Genomic DNA, 19,923 nt, shown 5'->3' with positions numbered 1-19,923 from the left:
GTTCCCCATGTTCTGACTAACCCCTTGCCTGTGAACCTTATAAGATATCTTGGGCATCTCAGGGAGGGGGTCAGAGGTGGGAGAGCTGAGTGTGACATAATTAGATGGGGACCTTGGAATGAAGGAAGAGTGAGACTTCGGAAGCAGCAGGTGAAGAATAATGGCTGGGGAGATGGGGACAGAAAATAGCCTATTTTCAGTTCCATTTCCCTCCTTCTCTCCCCCTCTCCCCACTCTTTTTTCTCCTTTTAATGATGCTTGTTAGGTGCTTACTGTGTGCCAAACACTCTAGTAAGCCCTGGGGTGAAGATAATCAGGTTGGACACAGTCCATGTCCAACATGGGGCTCATATTCTTAATCCCCATTTCACAGATGAGGTATTGGAGGCACAGAAAAGTGAAGTGACGTGCTCAAGGTCCCACAGTAGACAAGTGGCAGGGTCAGAATTAGTAGCCAGGTCCTCTGACTACCAGGCATGGGCTTTTTCTAGAACTTTCTGCTTGATGTAGAAGCTATAGGTAACCATTGGAGGTTTTGGGGGCAATGCCATCAAAACACAATCTATCATCAATTATCATTGGTGGTATTTATTGAGTGCTTATTTTGTGCAGAGCACTGTACAAAACATTTGGGAGACTACAATGCAACAGAGTTAGTGGACAGGTTACCTGTCCACAGGGAGATTACAGTCTTGAGGGGGAACAAAGCATTACTATAAATAATTTAGAATGCATAAATTATAGCTATATAAATAAATGCTGTGGGTCTGAGGGTGGGGAGGATATCAGAGGTCAGAGGATATCAAAGGTCACAGATCCACACGCATAGATGATGCAGAAGAGAGTGGGAGCTGGGAAAAAGAGGGCTTATTCGGGGAAGGCCTCTTTTAGGAGATGTGACCTTAATAACGTTTTGAAGGTGGGGAGAGTAGTGATCTGGGTATTTGGAGGGGGGAGGAGTTTCAGAAAAGAGGGAGGAAGGCTGCCTTGTTTGAGAGTCTAAGATGAACATCAGGACACACAGAGGGGAACCCATGCTCACTTGAAACCAACAAAACCATCCTTCTGACTATGTTTGCTCCGGATGTTTCACAATCTCTTTCTTGGCACTCTCAGGAAGACCGTAGACCACATGGCTAACCTCACTACGCTGACGGGATTCTTTCTCGCGGGGTTCTCGGAGGTCTGGACGCTGCATCTGGTGCATGATACACTGTTCCTACTGGTGCATCTTATGGCCCTGACAGGGAATAACCTCATCATCACAACCACCGCCTTCGACTGGCACCTCCACACGCCCCATGTACTTCTTCCTCAGGAACCTGTCCTTCATCGACCTCTGCCTCATCTCCGTCACAGTCCCAAATCCATCATCACCTCCCTGACTGACCAATGCTCAATCTATTACTGGGGCTGTGTGACACAAGTCCTGCGCATGATTTTTTTCATGGGTTCAGGGTTGTGCTTCCTCATGGTGATTTCTTATGACAGCTACACTGCCATCTGCCGCCCCCTGAGCTATGACATCATCATCAATCAATCAATCGTATTTATTTATTGAGCGCTTACTATGTGCAGAGCACTGTACTAAGCGCTTGGGAAGTACAAATTGGCAACACATAGAGACAGTCCCTACCCAACAGTGGGCTCACAGTCCAAAAGGGGGAGACAGAGAACAGAACCAAACATACCAACAAAATAAAATAAATAGGATAGAAATGTACAAGTAAGATAAATAAATAAATAAATAGAGTAATAAATATGTACAACCATATATACATATATACAGGTGTTGTGGGGAAGGGAAGGAGGTAAGATGGGGGGATGGAGAGGAGGATGAGGGGGAGAGGAAGGAAGGGGCTCAGTCTGGGAAGGCCTCCTGGAGGAGGTGAGCTCTCAGCAGGGCCTTGAAGGGAGGAAGAGAGCTAGCTTGGCGGAGGGGCAGAGGGAGGGCATTCCAGGCCCGGGGGATGACGTGGGCCGGGGGTCGAGGGCGGGAGAGGCGAGAACGAGGTACAGTGAGGAGATTAGCGGTGCAGGAGCGGAGGTTGCGGGCTGGGCAGTAGAAGGAGAGAAGGGAGGTGAGGTAGGAGGGGGCGAGGTGATGGAGAGCCTTGAAGCCCAGGGTGAGGAGTTTCTGCCTGATGCGCAGATTGATTGGTAGCCACTGGAGATTTTTGAGGAGGGGAGTAATATGCCCAGAGCGTTTCTGGACAAAGATAATCCGGGCAGCAGCATGAAGTATGGACTGAAGTGGAGAGAGACACGAGGATGGGAGATCAGAGAGAAGGCTGGTGCAGTAGTCCAGACGGGATAGGATGAGAGCTTGAATGAGCAGGGTAGCAGTTTGGATGGAGAGGAAAGGGCGTATCTTGGCAATGTTGCGGAGCTGAGACCGGCAGGTTTTGGTGACGGCTTGGATGTGAGGGGTGAATGAGAGAGCGGAGTCGAGGATGACACCAAGGTTGTGGGCTTGTGAGACGGGAAGGATGGTAGTGCCGTCAACAGAGATGGGAAAGTCAGGGAGAGGACAAGGTTTGGGAGGGAAGACAAGGAGCTCAGTCTTCGACATGTTGAGCTTTAGGTGGCGGGCGGACATCCAGATGGAGATGTCCTGAAGGCAGGAGGAGATGCGAGCCTGGAGGGAGGGGGAGAGAGCAGGGGCAGAGATGTAGATCTGGGTGTCATCAGCGTAGAGATGATAGTTGAAGCCATGGGAGCGAATGAGGTCACCAAGGGAGTGAGTGTAGATTGAGAACAGAAGGCGACCAAGCACTGAACCTTGGGGAACCCCCACAGTAAGAGGATGGGAGGGGGAGGAGGAGCCTGCAAAAGAGACTGAGAAAGAACGACCGGAGAGATAAGAGGAGAACCAGGAGAGGACGGAGTCTGTGAAGCCAAGGTCAGATAGCGTGTTGAGGAGAAGGGGGTGGTCCACAGTGTCAAAGGCAGCTGAGAGGTCGAGGAGGATTAGGACAGAACCATGAACCGGGGGGCCTGTGGAAAGATGGCTGCCACCACCTGGCTCAGTGGGGGCCTGTGTGGGTTGATGTACTCCTCTGGGACGTTCACGCTTAACTTCTGTGAGTCCAACACGACCCAGCAGTTCTTCTGTGACATTCCCTCCTTATTGAAGATTTCTTGCTCCAAAATGCATCTTGTCATCGATGTCAGCATGGTCACTGGTATTGGCTTTGGTTCATTCTCCATTGTCGCTATCGTCACCTATTACTTCCGCATCTTCTCCATCTTGCTGATGCTCCTGTTCACTGAGGGCCGGACCAAAGCATCTACAGCTGTCTGCCTCACCTCGGAGCCGTGACTAATGTTTTTGTCTTCACTGCCGGTTTTGCATATTTAACGCCTCCCTCAGACACCCCCTCAACGCTTGATCTGCTGGTGTCCGTGTTCTACACGGTGGTGCCCACCCACCCTGAACCCTCCTCATCTATAGCCTGAGGAACTGGGACATGAAGGCCACCCTGAGGAGGATATTCTCTGTCAATTTCATTTCTGGATGAACTGATCCCTTCACTCTGTTTCCCCATCTGTAATGTATTTATATTAATGTCTGTCTCCCTCTGCAAATTGTAAACTCGTGATAGGTAGGAAATGTGTCTGTTTTACTGTTCTATTGTATTCTACCAAAAGCTTAGTACAGTACTCTGCACAGACCAAGCACTCAATAAAACAATTAAATGAATTAAGGAATGAAGGAATGAGTCTGTAAAATGGGGATTAAATCCTACTCACTCCCAACTAGACTTTAAGTCCCTTGCGGGACAGTGTTTGTGTTCAGCTAGATAACTTTGTATCTACCCAGTGATTAGAACAGTGCTCGGCACATAGTAACTGCATAACAAATAAAATGATAGCAATAATAATAATGATATTACTACTTTCCCTAGGACTTAATACAGTGAATGGGACCCAATTGCTGCTCAATAAATAATGTTACTCTACTATTTCCACCATTCCTCCTCCAATTGCAACAATTAGAGGCAGCGTAAAGAGTGTAATACAACGTACACTCCCAGAAGCTTAGTGCAATGCTTTCCACACAGTAAGTGCACAATAAATACCTTGATTAACTGATTAATGTCTGTCTAACCTTCTAGATTGCAAACTCCTTGTGGGCAGGGAGCACACCTACCAACTCTGTTATATTGTATTCTCCCAATTGCTTAATGCAGTACTCTGTACACAGTAAGCACATAATAAATGTAATTGATCGATATCTGAGTGGAAACAGTACGGGCCTAGGAGTCAGAAGGATCTGGGTTCTAATCCCATTTTGGGTTCTAATCCCAGCTCTGCAACTTGTCTGCTGTGACTTTGGGCAAGTCACTTAACTTCTCTCTTCCTCAGATCCCTCATCTGCAAAGTAGGGATTTAGACTTTGAATCCCATGCAGGACCTGATTATCTTGTATGTGGCTCAACAATTGGCAATTATTAAATGCTTAGCAAATACATTTTCTATTACTTTTACCCTCTCATTTCCTTTGCGCTCCTGGTTCCAGATCCCCATCCTCACTTGACAGCTCCATGCTGACAGACTCTGGTTTGGAGCTACCTGAAGCTCAGAGAACAGTTAAGGCCCAGCGGTTCCTGGCTGCTTTGCCATGAGGAAACAAGTGGTTTATCAGGGACTTGCAGGGACTCCCCACTCTCTGATCCTATGTGACACCAGCAGGCTCCTACCAATAACAGAATAATGGCAGCCCTGGAGGGAGATGAGCTCATGAAATCTTTCTTTACAGTGAGTTTCAACTCACTGACCACCAGACCTTGATGGCTCAGACATGCCCACATTCCTCTGGTACACACCAGCCCGGTAAGTGACTTTTTTCTGCATCAGAATATGATACTGGAGATGGAGGGAGATAAGAAGACGAGTAGCAGCTGGTGGAAAGAGCTGGCTCTTGGAGTCACAGAATCTGGGTTATAATGCTGGCTCTGCCACTTGTCCATTGCATGACCTTGGGCAAAGAATCAATAGTATTTATTGAGTGCTTACTGTGTGCAAACCACTGTACTAACTGCTAAGAAGAGTACGATGTAATAGAGCTGGTAGACACATTCCTTGAACACAAAGAGCCTGCATTTCAGAGGGGGATTTCTGTTTCTCAACTACCTCATATGCAGAATCAAAACTGTGAGTACCTGTGTGGGTCATGGACTGTGTCCAATCTGATGAGCCTGTTGTTGGGTAGGGACCGTCTCTATATGTTGCTGATTTGTACTTCCCAAGCGCTTAGAACACTGCTCTGCTCATAGTATGTGCTCAATAAATATGATTTAATGATTGAATGAATTATCTAGGTTTTTATGGTATTCGTAAAACACTACATTTGGTATTCGGTATCTGTATTTATATATGGTATTTTCCAGGCACTGCAATAAGCTCTGGGGTAGATGCAAGCTAATCAGTTCGGACAAAGTCCATGTCCCACATGGGGCTTACAGTCTTCATCTCCATTTTACATAGAGGTAAAAGACTTCAAGATCATTGTGCCTTTGAGCATTTGACAGTTGTCCCACCCTTGACGCCACAGAATTTATGTACATTTCAATGTTTCACAGATTCTTGGTTTCATTCATATTACTATCTGTCTCACCGTTTAGACTGTTAGCTCATCGTGGGCAGGGAATGTTTCTGCTAATTCTGTTGCACTCCCCCAAACGCTTAGTACAGTACTCTGCACATAGTCTTGTCTTAAGCCATTGAGTCATTTCCGATCCATAGAGACACCATGGACACATCTCTCCCAGAACGTACCGCTCTGCATTTAAAATCGTTCTGGTAGTGTATCCTTACAATTTTCTTGGTAAGAAATATGGAAGTAGTTGCCTCCTTCCGCACAGTTAACTTGAGTCTCTGCCCTCGACTCTCTCCCATACTGCTGCTTCCCAACATGGGTGAGTTTGGACTTGTAGCAGATTGCCTTCCACTTGCTAGTCACTGGCCAATCTAGGAATAGAATGGGTATGTCTCTGCTTAACTCTCCCTCCCATAGCTGAGACTAGCAGAGTACTGGAAACTCTCCAGGTGTGACCCTGAGAGGTGCTTCACATAGTAATCGCTCATACGTACCATTAACTGATTGATCGATTGATTAAAATATATTTCCCCCTTTACACTGTGAGCCTGCTGTGGGCAGAGATTGTCTTCATTTGTTGCTGAATTGTACTTTCCAAGTGCTTGATGCCGTGCTCTGCACACAGAAAGTGTTCAATAAATACGAATAAATAAATGAATGAATGTTATATTGTTATATTGAATTCTCCCAAGTGCTTAGTAAGTGCTCAGTAAATATGATTGACTGACTGACCCAGCAAGTGTTCATTAAGTACCATTAATCTATGCATGATAAACGCACCTCTGTAATGGACACTGTAGCAAAACGATGCAGGAAGTGAAGTATGAACTTGAAGAAGAGACAGGAGGCAGGGAGGTCAGCAAGGAGGCTGATGCAGTAGTAGAAGTGGGATAGGAAAAGTGTTTGGAACAGTGTGGTAGCAGTTTATACGGAGAGGAAAGGACAAATTCTATAGATGTTGTGGAGGTAGAGTCGACAGGATTTGATGACCTATTGAATATGTGTGTTGAATGAAGGAGATGAGTCAAGAATAACACCAAGGTTGTGAATTTATGAGACAGGGATGATGGTGATCTTGCCTATGGTTATGGGAAAGTCTGGGACAGAGGTTTGGGGGGATGTTGAGTTACACTGCATGGGATGTGATGAGAAGCAGCGTGGCCTAATGGAAAGAGCATGGTACTGGGAGTTAGAGGACCTGGGTTCTAATCCTGGCTCTGCCACTGTTCTCCTGTGTTGATCCTGGCCAAGTCTTTTCACTTCTCTGTAGTTTGCTTTCCTCATCTGCAAAATGGGAATTATATCCTATTTCCTAGACTGTGACCCCCCCAAATAGAACAAGGCCTGTGTTCAACCTGATTATGTTGTATCTATTTCAGCGCTTAGAACAGTGCTTGGCATGCAGTAACTTCTTAACAAATTCCATAAAAATTATTATTATTATGATTACGAGGATGAAGTTGGATGCCTACAGTTTGTAGACTATAAGCTCATTTTGGGTAGGGGCCATGTCTATCAACTCTGCTTGACAGTGGAAAGATCACGGTCTTGGGAGTCAGAGGTTGTGGGTTCTAGCCACTTAACTTTTCTATGCCTCAGTTACCTCATCTGCAAAATGGAGATTAAGACTGTGAGCCCCATCTGAGAAGCAGTGGTAGAGAAGCAGCATGGCTCAGTGGAAAGAGCATGGGCTTTGGAGTCAGAGGTCGTGGGTTAAAATCCCGGCTCCGCCAGTTATCAGCTGTGTGACTTTGGGCAAGTCACTTAACTTCTCTGTGCCTCAGTTACCTCATCTGGAAAATGGGGATTAAGACTGTGAGCCCCCCGTGGGACACCCTGATCACATTGTAACCTCCCCAGCGCATAGAACAGTGCTTTGCACATAGTAAGCGCTTAATAAATGCCATTATTTTCATTACTATTATTCGAGACAACTTGATTACCTTGTATCTACCCCAGTGCTTTAAAGAGTGCTTAGCAAATACCTAATTATCATTATTATTATTACTCTCTCAAATGCTTAGTACAGTTCTCTGCACACAGTAAGCACTTAGTAAATATGATCGATTAAGGGATAGTTTCTATTGCTTTGGCCCATGCCAGGGGTTCTGTTGGGTTCTGGATTCCATCAGATTTTTCCTAGTAACCATTGCACAGCATCTCTTACTTTCCTTCACATATTCTGATCCTCCTTATTCATTCATTTATTCATTCAATCATGTTTATTGAGCGCTTACTATGTGCAGAGCACTGTACTAAGCGCTTGGGAGGTACAGGTCAGCAATATATGGAGACGGTCCTTACCCAACAACGGCCTCACAGTCTAGAAGGGGGAGATAGACAACAAAACAAAACATGTAGACAGGTGTCAAAGTCGTCAGAACAAATAGAATTATAGCTATTATTATTACATAATAATAATAGCTATAATATAGACTCTACCTACCAACCCAGAGAAGTGAGAATGCTGACTTTCTCCAATGATGTGGTCCAGGGCATCTGCTTATTCTTCCAGACCGGAGTCGGGGTCATGGGAAACTCTCTCCTCATCAGTCTCCACATTTCCACGATCCTCCTGGAACCCAAGCTGAAGGCCACGGACCTGGTCATTGTCCACCTGGCCCACACTGCGATGTTCCATACCAGAAAGGTCACTGTGTCAGCATCAGCTCAGCATCTGTGGCTCCTGCAGATAGACATCGAATGTAAGATGTTCGCTTATGTGTACCGGTTGACCAGAGGCCTCTCCATCTGCACCTCATGAGTATGGTCCAGGCGGTGATCATCAGCCCCAGTTCTTCTCTCTGTACCGAGATCAAAACCCGGGTCCAAAAGAATATCCTCCCAATCTTTAACCTCCTGTGGCTGCTCAGCTCCATCGTGGACATCAACCTCCTGTTCAACACCGTTGCATCTCTGAACGTGACCAGCCACGAACCCAGATTCCTTGATGACTACTGTTCCATCAAGCCCGTCAGCAGCCTCGTAGGGCTGTTCCTCTTCCTTATCGCACTCCACGGTGTCCTCTCCTTGGGAATCATGGGATGCTCCAGTGGTTATATAGTCCTCCTCCTCTTCTGACACAGCTGGAAGGTCCGGCATCTCCACGGCTAGCACCAGCCTCTTCAGAAATCCCTCGAGACGAGAGCAACCCAGACCATCCTGTTGCTAATCAGCTACTTTGTAGCCTTCTACTGCACGGACGTCATACTGTCACTGTTTCTGGGAAGTTCCCTCAGGATCAACATCACCCTCCTGAATGTGAATATGTTTGTGGTCAGCGGTTATGCCACCGTCAGCTCCTTCTTGATGCTAAGCAGTAACTCCAAGCTGGCCAAGTTCTGGGAGGCACATTTGAGGAAGACAAGGTTCCATCTCCGTGAGGAACCAATATCCTACCTAGGTTCATCTTTTATACTGAGGGATCTTTTCTGAGGCAGGAACATGGCCTAGTGAAGAGATAAGACACCTGGAAGTCAGAGGGACCTGGGTTCTAATCCCAGCCTTGCCACTTTCCTGTTGTCTGGCCTCGGGCAAGTCACAGGACTTGTGTGGTCTTGGGCAAGTCACAGGTTACTTAGCTTCTCTGTGCCTCAGTTACCTTGTCTGTGAAATAAGGAGTAAGACCATGAGCCCCATGTGGGAAATGGAGTGTGGCCAACTTGATATCTTTGTATACACCCCAGCGCTTAGTACAATACCTGGCACATAGTAAGCACCTACCAAATACCATTAAAAAGAAACAGTGCCCACCACAATCTGCGACTCAAATTCAGGACTTTCAGATTACAAGATGAACTTACTCTCTCCTGTGATAAAAGTGGGCGGTGCTACCATGCAGAATTAAGAAGGAGCGAGTGAGCTCAAGGGACTGAACAGAGGGGGATAGAGTCAGAGGACTTGGGTTCTAATCCCTGCTTTGCCACTTGTCTGCTGTGTGACCTTGAGCAAGTCACTTCAATTCTCTGGGCCTCAGTTTCATCAACTGTAAAATTCAATACTTAGGCTGTGAGCCCCTTGTGGGGTAGGGATTACGTCCGACTTGATTAACTTATATCGAATGCAATGTTTAGAAAAATGCTTGACAAATAGTAAGTGATTAACAAATATAATTTTAATAAAGTGATGGAACAGAAAGGATTGGTGAAGTAAGGATGTTGTTCTTGAGAATGAAATTCTGTGGCTCCTTGATATGCCATTTCTCTATGTCCCTCTGTAGAGGACTCTAACTCTTTATACGAAGGTCTGGAGCCCTTGCCCTTTTTAAATTCAGATGATTTCTTTGCCCCTAATGATTTCATCCACCAAACCCTATGAGCCCTTCAAATCTCCCCTACTTTCAAATTCCTATCATTATCATCTTCATCTTCACCATCACAGCATTTCCGACCCTGAAGGAAATCTGAGAAAATAATGATATTTGTCAAATACTCACTATGTATTAAGCACTGGTGTAGATACAAGATCATCAGGTCCCTCATGGGTCTCACAGTCTAAGTCGGAGGAAGCTAGGTACTGGTTCCCTCTTTTACATGTGAGGGAACTGAGACCCAGAGAAGTAAAGTGGCTTCTTCAGGGTCATACAGCAGACAGGTGATGGAGCTGTTATTAGAACTAGGGTCCTCTCTGGGCCCAGGCTATGCTGCTTCTCGAAACCAAAATAATAGCCACTGAGAGTGAAATGTGAAAGGATTCAATAAGGGAGGAGTAGAAAAGCAAGTGTTTCCAAGAGGTGACATGGTCTGGGGTCCAGGGCGTGGGTCAAGGGGTTGGGTGTTACAAACACTAGGGAGACCAGTTCTCATCCATCAGTGATATTTTCTTGAGTGCTTACTATGTGCAGAGCGCTGTACTAAGAACTTGGAAGACTACAGTACCAGAGAGTTGGTAAACACATTCCCTGCCTGCAATGAGCTTATAGTCAATCAATCAATGGTATTTATTGAGCGCTTACTGTATGAAGAGTACTGTACCAAGCACTTGGGAGAGTACTATATAACCGAGTTGGTAGATGCAATCGCTACCCACAGAAATATTGCAGTCTAGAGGGGGAGCTGGACATTGAAATGAATTCCTGATAGGGGAAATAATCAGATAGGCATTCATCAGTCAAGTAATCCCTCAATCAACAGTCAAAAAATCCCCAACAAAAATAATCAATCCGTCAGTGATATTTACTGAGCACTTACTATGCACCAACTGTTGGGAAAAGTATAGTACAACAGAGTTGATAGACACGATCCCTGCCCACAGAGTTTACAAACTAGAGGACATCTGGGCAGGAGGAGAACAGGAAATGGGGACAGGATAGTGTATGAGGAGAGGGAGACAGACTCTTTTGCCAATAAAGTAGTAGGGGAGATTTGTCAATTCGCATTACCTTGGGGCAAGATAATTTTTAGCTCTCAGAATAGATGATTGACCTGTTCCAGAGGAAATGGTCATTTTCTGTTAGAGCACATTTTCTGTTAGAGAAACATTATGAGAAGCAACTTGATGTAGTGGATAGAACACGGGATGGGGAGTCAGAAGGTCATGGGTTTTAATCCCAGCTCTGCCACCTGTTTACTGTGGAAACTTGGGCAAGTCCCTTCACTTGTCTGTGCCTCAGTTACCTCATTTGTAAAATGGGGATTGAAACTGCTAGCCCCACATGGGACAGGGACTGTGTCAAACCAGATTTGCTTGTATCCACCCCAGCGCTTAGTACAGTACCTGACACACAGTAAGTGTTTACAAGTACCACAGTTATCATTATTATTCCGGACATAACATCTACTCTAGAGCAGCTTTCATAGGCTGATTCCTCAAGCTGTAGATATCAGGGTTCAGAGCCGGGGGTACTATGGAATAGGAAGTGGACAGAAGCAAGTCTAGACCTGATGGACAATTAGAGGATGGAATTAGATATTCGGAAACACCCGTGGATACGAAGAAAGTCACGATGATGAGATGGGGTAGGCGGGTGGAGAAGGCTTTGGACCGGCCCTCTGCTGATGGAATCCTCAGCACGGCTGAGAAGATGCGGACATACGTGGCGGTTATGTACACAAAAGAGGCGGTGAAGGTACTGGCAGACAGGACAATGAGTGAATATTCACGTGTGTTTCCTGGGGGACAAGAGAGCTTCAGAAGCTGGGGGACGTCACAGAAGAACTGCTGGATCCTGTGAGGCCCAGAGAAAGGTTCAGAGAAGGTGGCAGCTATGTACATGAGACCAGAGAGGTCCACACTGAGCCAGAAGGTGGCTGCCATCATCTCACAAGCCCTTCTGTTCATAGCACATAGCGCAAGGGGTGGCAGATGGCAGCATAGCGGTCGTTGGACATCACTGTTCAGCAGGGCCACCTCAGAGACAACAGCCAAAACAAAGAAAAACACTTGCAGAACGCAGCCCTTGAAAGAAATGGAGTTGTTGGTCACTGAATTGAAGAAAGATTTGGGGACGGTGTCAGAGATAAGGCAGAGGTCCAGGACAGACAGGTTCCTGAGGAATAAGTACATGGGGGTGTGGAGGCACCGGTCAATGGTCGTGATGGCGACGATGAGGTGATTCCCAGTTAGGGCTGCCAGGTAGACCAGGAGAAACAGAGTGGCGTGGACTAGCTGCAGCTCTCGAACCTCCGATAAACCCAGGAGCAGGAATTCCATCACCACCTTGCAACTGGCCAGCTGAGTGAAAGGAATGTTTGGAGGAAACTTGTGTTTTGTGACACAACAAGAAAACATAGTTTATTGAATGTATGAAAACAGTTGTGACAAAGGTGCCCCTGTGGGCAAAAACTGCAAGAAAGCACAGGAGATTTTGGCAAAGTTTGCCTCTCAATTCCCCTGTCCCATAACTCTGCTGATTAACCAGTTATTTCTCTTGGTCTCCTAGAGTGTAATACTTCTGTTCTCATATTTCTAGCACTAATAATAATAATAATTATGGTATTTGTGAAATTCTTACTATGTGCTAAGCACAGTCTAGCACTGGTGTAGATTCAAGATAATCAGGTCCCGCCTGAGGCTCAAAGTCTAAGTAGGAGGAAGAACAGATATTGAATCTCCATTTTGGGAATGAGGGAACTGAGACACAGGGAAATTAAGTGACTTGTCCGAGGTCACACAACAGGTAATTGGCATAGCAGGATTAGAACTCAGCTCCTCTGACTCCCAGGATCATGCTTTTCCCAGTAGGCCGTGTTGCTTGGTCTAGTCATGAACACAAACTGAAAAGGAGCTTAGAAAGGTACCACTATTCCAGCTCAATATTTTCGAAATAGAACTTCTTCCATCTAGGTCCAAGAACTTTGTTTTTTCCTTGTTGTTGGCCTAGAAAACCTACTTATTTCTGGTATAGTTAATTACTAGTTTCAAAGTAATAAAAAATGTCTCCTGATACTAGTAGTTGATGCCTAAGATATCTAATACAGTGCCTCAGGGGTTAGTATGGTGCCTGGCACACAGTAAGAGCTTAATGAATGCCATAATTAACCATTAGGCATTACCTTCTTTTGAGCCTAGTGGACAATGATTTTGTCTACCTCAGTATACCTATAATGAGCTGTGAGAGTCATGCATCTAGGCCCACATGTAGAGGAACTGGGAATGAGGAACTGTGGAAGTTGCTAAAAGAAGACAAACTTTCCTCCTGACCCCTCCCTGAATCAGCAATCAATGGTATTTATTGATAGCTTCCTGTTTGCAGAGTGTGGTCCTAAGCACTTGAGGGAATAATGGTAATAGCTGGAGAATTTGTAAAGTGTTTACGATGTTCCAGGCACTGCACTGAGTGCTGGCTTAGGTGCAAGAAAATCAGATTCTAGTACAGTCAGACCTGCTTTCTTTTTTTTTGTATTTGTTAAATGCTTACTATATGTCAGGAACTGTACTAGAGCTGGGGCAGATACAAGATTGGACACAGTCCTTGTCTCACAGGGGGCTCACATTCTTAATTCCCATTTTACACATGAGGTAACTGAGGCACAGAGGAATGAAGTGACCAGGTCTTTCAAGGTGAACGCGGGGTATCCATCATATAAAAGTCAAATGCTATCTAGTGACTGCCCAAACCATTAAGCCAGAAATCAGAAGTGCAGGTGGGATACCGTCCCCACAAGCAAAACAGCTAGCGTGAAAGCCCAAGCCAAGAATTCAGAAGGTGTCCCTTGCCCATGTGCCCATCAAATTAGTATGGAGGAGAGGGGGAGGGCAGAGATTGGATAAACTGAGGCCGGAAGCTGGAGTATTCTAGGAGCACACGTGATGAATATGTGCAGCCCCTGACCTTCTGTGCAGTGGATCAAGACTTGTAGCAACCGGCTGTGTGTCACCTCTGTCCAGAGCCTGGGTTGCCCACTCTGCCTGCACCACGTGAGGAACCATGGGATTGCTGAGTGTCCCGATGAACGTTTATGGGGCTGGAAGCTAGGCGCTTTGCCACGGGTAGGTAACGTCTAAGTGTATTCATCCCAAGTGGGAAGTGCACTTGGGTGGGAGCTAGCTGCCTCACCACGTGCAAACAAACAATAAGTGAATTCCTCTTAGGTGTGACCTGGGAGTTTTACCACGTTCCAGTAACACATAATTATATTCCTCCCGATAGGGAAGCTCTAATATCATTAAATAATTATAGTCCTCTCCAAAGGGAGGTTCATATCGTCAAGTCCAAGATAATCAAATAATTCAATTCGTCTTACGGAATATATTTTATATAAAACTCAGCCTTTCCATCTCCGGTCTCTCTCACCAAACCAATTCCTGAACAAACTGGTCCCCGGGCAAAGGGTAACACTTGCCCAAGGTCACACAGCAGACACGTGGCAGGGCTGGGATTAGAACCAATGTCCTTCTGACTTCCAGGCCCGTGCTCTATCTACTACGCCATGGTGTTTCTCCATTCGTTCGTTCAATCGCATTTATTGAGCGCCTCCTGTGTGCAGAGCACGCTACTAAGCATTTGGGAAGTAAAAATCGGCAACATATGGAGACGGTCCCTACCCAACAACGGGCTCACAGTCTGGCCGTTATGATGGAATTTTTAAGTGCTTACTATGTGCAAAGCACAGTTCTAAGAACTGGAGTCGATACAAGGTAATCAGGGTGTCTCATGTAGGGCTCATAAAATTCATTCTCATTTTACAGATCAGGGAACGGAGGCCCAGAGAAGTTAAGTGACTCGCCCAAAGTCACACAGCTGACCAGTGGCAGAAGCAGCATTAGAACCCATGATCCAAGCCCACCCTCTTTCCACTAAGCTACTATATAACCCAGCTACCTACTATATCTGTCCCAGTGCTTAACACACAGTAAATGCTTAACAAATTCCATTATTCTATAATAACAAATATAATTGTTGTTATCACTCATTCATTCAATTATATTTATTGAGGGCTTTCGGGGTCCAGAGCAGTGTACTAAGCGCTTGGGAAGTACAATTCGGCATCATATAGAGACGGTCCCTACCCAACAATGGGATCACAGTCTAGAACAGGGAAAAAAACAAGAAAACAAAACAAGTAGACAGGTGTCAATTCCATTACTATATTATAACAAATGTGATTATCATTAAAAAAGTATTCTGTCCATATGTTGTTGGATGACAAATAGTTAACCTTTTCAGTTTTCTATCTTTGACTACTTTCCCCCATTCTGTTCCTACATATAGCAGGGACCCATTTTGGATCAGATTGGAACAAAAACTTGGAAATTATATTAATCATTCAGTGAATAACTGGCCTTCAATGTCCACTCAATCACTCACTCAATCATTCAATCAAGTTTACTGTGTGCAGCATACTATACTAAATATTTGGGAGAGTACAATATAAAAGGATTGGTAGACACATTTTCTGCCTACAACGAGCTTGGAAAAATTAACCAGAAGCAAGGTACATTTCCCTGACTCAAGGACCTTACCCCAGAACTTAGTACAGTGCCTGGCACAATGTAAGTGCTTAACAAATATCATCTAACAAATCATGGTACGTGTGCCCTGCCTTCAAGGATCTTTTAATCTAATGGGGGAGACAGGCAAAGATTTTAGTCTCAAATACAGATTTTAGATTACTTCCTGCTGTACCCCAACAGGATAATTATACCAAAGGCCACTGAGTCTGTTTGCGTACACAAACTCATCACAGTCCCTTAATTCTTACTATATGGAAATGCTGATTTTTTCTGAAACAAGGGCAGGCTGGAAGGCTGACTGACAGACAGATGGAACAGGGTAATTTGAGATCCTATCCCAGCCCTCTTGCAACTCGCTGGGAGACCCTGGTCAAGTATCAGCCTCTCTCTGTGTTTCAGGATCGTCAAGGGAACAAAGCGGGTGGAGAATGGAAGGAACTTCTTTTCAGGGTCAGATCACCCAGCATCAGGGATAATCTCCATCCATACAGAGGTGGAGATTAGTCAGTGTTTCAGTTCTGCTGTCACTGAAGCACCCTGAGACCCACTAAGACACTCAAATGTGTATCTGAAATGCTCTGATAATAATAACGATGATGATGACATTTATTAAGCGCTTACTATGTGTAACGCACTGTTCTAAGCGCTGGGTAGATTGCAAGGTGATCGGGTTATCCCACGGGGGGCTCACAGTATTCATCCCCCTTTTACAGATGAGGTAACTGAGGCCCAGAGAAGTGAAGTGACTTGCCCAAAGTCACACAGATGACAATTGGCAGAGTGGGGATTTGAACCTATGACCTCTGACTCCAAAGCCCGTGCTCTTTCCACTAAGCCACGCTGCTCTTCGTGCACAAATTATTTTCATCAGGTCACAGTGCATTGGAAGGAAACTGGTGATATTTAATAACCTGATATGGCTTTTGGAGACAGGAGTGATGACGAAAGTCCCAAGGAGGGTGATGAAATCAATTAGCCCCACTTGACGTTGTTGTGGAGATGTGGTCTGCTGGGAGAGGGAGAGGAGAAAGGAGGAGACAAAACACAATTTTAGTGTTGTTAGAGGTTCGCATTTCTAGACTGTGAGCCTGTTGCTGGGTAAGGATTGTCTCTGTTGTTGAACTGTACTTTCCAAGCGCTGAGTACAGTACTCTGCATACAGTAAATGCTCAATAAATACGACAGAATGAATGATTGAATGAATATTTGCAGAGGCACAATTTTTCTCTAGTGGAAAGAGCATGGGTCTGGGTGCCGGAGGTCCTAGGTTCTAAACCCAGAACTGCCACTTGCCCGTTGTGTGAGCACGGGCAAGTCACTAAGCCTCTCTGTGCCTCAGTTTCCTCAACTGTAAAATGGGGATTAAATGCCTGTTCTCCCTCCTACTTAGACCGTGAGTCCCATGTGGGGCTACTTGTGAGAAGCAGCGTGGCCTGGTGGGGAGCACATGGGACTGGGAATCAGAGGATTCTGAAGTCATGTCCAAATCTGAGCTTCTTATCTTCTCACCCAAACCCTGTCCACTTCCAGACTTTCCTGTCGCAGTAGATGGCACCATCATCCTTCCCATCTCACAAGCCCATAGCCTTGGCGTTATTTTTGACTCCTCTCTCGCATTCAATCCACATATTCAATCCGTCAGGTCCCACCTTCACAACATCGTTCATGGGCAGGGAAAGGGCAGGGAAAGGGCAGGGAAAGGGCAGGGAAATCTGCCCTTTCCTCTCCATTCAAACTGCTGCCATGTTCATACAGTTACTCATCCTATCCCGCCTAGATTACTGCATCAGCCTCCTTGCCGACCTCCCAATCTCCTGCCTCTCCCCTCTCCACTCCAGACTTCACTTGGCTGCCTGGATCATCTTTCTACAAAAAAGTTCAAGACTTGTCACCCCCACTCCTTAAAAATCTCCTTTTGCTGCCTATCCATCTTCTTATCCTCCTCACAATTGGCTCTAAAACACTACATCACCTAGGCTCCTTCTACCTCACCTAGCTTCTCTCCTTCTACAACCCAGTCCACATTCTTCACTCCGATGGTGCTAACCTTCTCAGTGTGCCTCGATCTCTCCTGTCCCACAGTCGACCACTGACCTCTGTCCTACCTCTAGCCCGGAATGCCCTCCCTCCTCAAATCGGCAAGACAATTCTCTCCGTCACCTTCAAAGCCCTACGGAAAGCATATCTCCTCCAACAGGCCTTACCAGACTAATTCCTACTTTTCCTCATCTCCCACTTCCTTCTGCGTTGCCCTAACTTGCTTTTGCTCTTCCTCCCTCTCCCAGCCCCATAGCAGTTATGTGTATATCTGTAATTTTATTTATTTCTACTAATTGTTTATTTTTACTGACGTCTGTCTCTCCCCTTCCAGACTGTGAGCTCATTAGCAGCAGGGGTTGTCACTCTTTATTGTTGTATGGTACTTTCCCAAGTGCTTAGTACAGTGCTCTGCACACAGTAAGTGCTTAAAAAATTGAATGAATGAATTAATTAATGATTAATGAATGAGTCAGAAAACCTGGATTCTAATCCCGGCCCGCCATTTGTCTGTGTAGTGATCTTGAGCAAATCCATTTTTTCTCCTTGCCTCAGTTCCCTCATCTATAAAATGGGAATTAAGACTGTGAGCCCCATGTAGGACATGGATTAAACCTGGTGACCTTGTATTTACTCCAGCTCTTAGTACTGTGTCTGGGACATGTAAATGCTTACCACAATCCTCATCAATGGTATTTATTAAGGACTTACTGTATGCAGAGCACTATAGTAAGTGGTTGAGATAGTTCAATACAACAGACTTGGTAGACACATTCCCTGTCCACAACATGCTTAAAGTCTAGCGAGGGAGAGTGACATTGATATAAATAAATAATTCAGAATGTTGACTATATAGACATGCACATATTTGCTGGGGGGCTGAAGATGGGGTGAATACCACCTGTCAATACCATAAAAAAAGGGAATGGTGCCAACTTGATTAACTTTTGTATCTTCCCCAGCACATAGAACAGTTCTTGACAAGTGGTAAGTGCTTAACAAATATTATTATTATTATCATTATCATTATTTTAATAATCAATTCACATCTTTCAGAGTAGGGACAATGCCACTTTGGTCTGACCCTCCATGAAGGTGACTCTAAATCTCTCGAAGTCTAGTGTCCTCGGCACTGGGGTCATCTGAACCCTCTGGACCCTCATACATCAAGGCTGTGGCCCAGACTAGCATGCAGGACTCCCCTGGGAGTGGACCAGGCTCAACACCAGTGAGAGAACTGTGCTCCTGAGGAGACCAATACCCTTCTGTGCTTCAGTGTACAGGACTCTAAACTAAGTTCTTGGGAGATTAAATGCAACATAGTTGTTGACAAGTTCTTTGCCACAACGAATCGATCTATTAATGGTATTTACGGAGTGATTACTTTGTGTAGACCACTGTACTAAGAACTAGGGAGAGTGCAGCACAACAGAGATGGTAGACTGGCTTCCTGCCAATAATCAATCAATCAATAGTGTTTAATGAGAATTTACTCTGTGCAGGACACAGTACTAAGTGCTTGGGAGAATACTACACAACTATATAATATACAATATATAGTTTAATAATAATAATAATAATAGTGATGGCATTTATTAAGCGCTTACTATGTGCAAAGCACTAAGCACTTGGGAGAGTACAATGCAACAATGAACAGATTGATTCAATTGTATTTTTTCATTCATTCAATCATATCTATTGATCACTTACTGTGTGCAGAACACTGTACCAAGTGCTTAATTCATCATCATCATCAATCGCATTTATTGAGCACTTACTATGTGCAGAGCACTGTACTAAGCGCTTGGGAAGTACAAATTGGCAACATATAGAGACAGTCCCTACCCAGCAGTGGGCTCACAGTCTAAAAGGGGGAGACAGAGAACAAAACCAAACATACTAACAAATTAAAATAAATAGAATAGATATGTACAAGTAAAATAAATAAATAAATAAATAGAGTAATAAATATGTACAAACATATATACATATATACAGGTGCTGTAGGGAAGGGAAGGAGGTAAAACTCCTCACTCTCGGCTTCAAGGCTGTCCGTCACCTCGCCTCCTCCTACCTCACCTCCCTTCACTACTTCTACATCCCAGCCCACACACTCCACTCCTCCGGTGGTAAACCTTCTCAATGTGCCTCGTTCTTCCCTGTCCCACTATTGACCTCTGGCCCATGTCCTACCACTGGTTGGAATGCCCTCCCTGTTCAAATCCACTGATCACACTTCCCCCCTTCAAATCTCTACTGAAGGCTCACCTCCTCCATGAGGCCTTCCCAGACTGTCCCCCTTTTCTACAGCTCCCTCTCCCCTCCCCATCGCCCCGACTCGCTCTTTGCCTAACCTCCCAGCACTTGTCCATATCTGCACATATCTATAA

General features: G+C 45.2%; 1 non-coding gene across 1 annotated transcript; it reads right to left on the bottom strand.

Moving 5' to 3' along the window:
- Nucleotides 1-5,931: 5,931 nt before the first annotated feature.
- On the bottom strand, nucleotides 5,932-6,069 carry LOC119922637. The gene has a single exon (XR_005448678.1). It is a non-coding gene; the product is annotated as a small nucleolar RNA SNORA7 (small nucleolar RNA).
- Between the last annotated feature and the right edge of the window lie 13,854 nt (nucleotides 6,070-19,923).

This window comes from Tachyglossus aculeatus, unplaced genomic scaffold, assembly GCF_015852505.1.
Source record: "Tachyglossus aculeatus isolate mTacAcu1 unplaced genomic scaffold, mTacAcu1.pri scaffold_115_arrow_ctg1, whole genome shotgun sequence".
NCBI classification, from domain to species: domain Eukaryota; kingdom Metazoa; phylum Chordata; class Mammalia; order Monotremata; family Tachyglossidae; genus Tachyglossus; species Tachyglossus aculeatus.
The sequence above is the reverse complement of the archived record's forward strand: the minus strand, read 5'-3'. Positions and strand labels throughout refer to the sequence as shown.